The sequence below is a fragment of the Capsella rubella genome, unplaced genomic scaffold, assembly GCF_000375325.1.
Source record: "Capsella rubella cultivar Monte Gargano unplaced genomic scaffold, Caprub1_0 scaffold_16, whole genome shotgun sequence".
NCBI lineage: Eukaryota > Viridiplantae > Streptophyta > Magnoliopsida > Brassicales > Brassicaceae > Capsella > Capsella rubella.
Genome location: NW_006238908.1, coordinates 8571 through 10615, shown reverse-complemented (window position 1 = coordinate 10615; position 2045 = coordinate 8571). Strand labels below are relative to the sequence as shown.

Below are 2045 nucleotides of genomic sequence, written 5' to 3'. Positions count from 1 at the left end.
GCGATCATACCAGCAATTAATGCACCGGATTCCCATCTAATATCCGCAGTCAAGCGTGCTTGAGCGAGAGTAGTACTAGGATGGGTGACCTCCCGAGAAGTCCTCCAGTTCGCATCCTTTTTTTATTTTTTTTTTCTTTATAACTTTTTCATTTTTGGTTTAAACAAACTAGTACCAATATAATTCAACTTGTTGCTCTATTGAGGTTATTCGTTTGTTTTTTTTTTTGTTGAAAAACCTAAAAAGTAATCGTATTAAGATGGATGCGTCCTCGGAAATGCTATGTTGTAGTTTATTCTTTATTATTTTCGATTCCAAAGACGCTAATACGTACGGAACGCCGTAACTTTAAAACCGTGAGGACCTATTCAGGCGATAATACCTTTTCGGAAAGCTCTCGAAAAGTTACAATGTGGCAATGGGTCTTCGTACCATTGGGCCTTGTGTTCGACCCCAAATTTTGACGTTTAGTGTGTTTCCATGAGGTTTTTGTGATTTGTAAGAGATTAAATGATCGAAAAAGTGTTCGGACATGATTTATGCGTCTTTTCCAAATAAAAGAGCACGTTGAAGCTGGCTAAAGCGGTCCACGTATCAAGTGGGACCCATTACAAATGATCTCTTGAATCCTCGGTAAAGGATATATGCGATTGTATGCAATGTACTAACGGATGCGATCATACCAGCACTAATGCACCGGATCCCATCAGAACTCCGCAGTTAAGCGTGCTTGGGCGAGAGTAGTACTAGGATGGGTGACCTCCCGGGAAGTCCTCGTGTTGCATCCCTTTTTTGTTTTTTTTTTCTTTTAACTTTTCATTTTTGGTTTAAACAACTAGTACCAATATAATTCAACTTGTTGCTCTATTGAGGTTATTCGTTTGTTTTTTTTTTTGTTGAAAAAACTAAAAAGTAATCGTATTAAGATGGATGCGTCCTCGGAAATGCTATGTTGTAGTTTATTCTTTATTATTTTCGATTCCAAAGACGCTAATACGTACGGAACGCCGTAACTTTAAAACCGTGAGGACCTATTCAGGCGATAATACCTTTTCGGAAAGCTCTCGAAAAGTTACAATGTGGCAATGGGTCTTCGTACCATTGGGCCTTGTGTTCGACCCCAAATTTTGACGTTTAGTGTGTTTCCATGAGGTTTTTGTGATTTGTAAGAGATTAAATGATCGAAAAAGTGTTCGGACATGATTTATGCGTCTTTTCCAAATAAAAGAGCACGTTGAAGCTGGCTAAAGCGGTCCACGTATCAAGTGGGACCCACTACAAATGATCTCTTGAATCCTCGGTAAAGGATATATGCGATTGTATGCAATGTACTAACGGATGCGATCATACCAGCACTAATGCACCGGATCCCATCAGAACTCCGCAGTTAAGCGTGCTTGGGCGAGAGTAGTACTAGGATGGGTGAGCTCCCGGGAAGTCCTCGTGTTGCATCCCTTTTTTGTTTTTTTTTTCTTTTAACTTTTCATTTTTGGTTTAAACAACTAGTACCAATATAATTCAACTTGTTGCTCTATTGAGGTTGTTCGTTTGTTTTTTTTTTTGTTGAAAAAAACTAAAAAGTAATCGTATTAAGATGGATGCGTCCTCGGAAATGCTATGTTGTAGTTTATTCTTTATTATTTTTGATTCCAAAGACGCTAATACGTACGGAACGCCGTAACTTTAAAACCGTGAGGACCTATTCAGGCGATAATACCTTTTCGGAAAGCTCTCGAAAAGTTACAACGTGGCAATGGGTCTTCGTACCATTGGGCCCTGTGTTCGACCCCAAATTTTGACGTTTAGTGTGTTTCCATGAGTTTTTTGTGATTTGTAAGAGATTAAATGATCGAAAAAGTGTTCGGACATGATTTATGCGTCTTTTCCAAATAAAAGAGCACGTTGAAGCTGGCTAAAGCGGTCCACGTATCAAGTGGGACCCACTACAAATGATCTCTTGAATCCTCGGTAAAGGATATATGCGATTGTATGTAATGTACTAACGGATGCGATCATACCAGCTGCTTAGCTACACTCAACCTTTC

At 39.2% G+C, this 2045-nt stretch overlaps 2 non-coding genes across 2 annotated transcripts; both read left to right on the top strand.

Moving 5' to 3' along the window:
* The first annotated feature begins 669 nt into the window (after positions 1-669).
* LOC111829284 lies at positions 670-788 on the top strand. Its single transcript, XR_002832767.1, has one exon. It is a non-coding gene; the product is annotated as a 5S ribosomal RNA (ribosomal RNA).
* A 548-nt stretch (positions 789-1336) lies between these two features.
* LOC111829265 lies at positions 1337-1455 on the top strand. The gene has a single exon (XR_002832756.1). It is a non-coding gene; the product is annotated as a 5S ribosomal RNA (ribosomal RNA).
* The last annotated feature ends 590 nt before the right edge of the window (positions 1456-2045 follow it).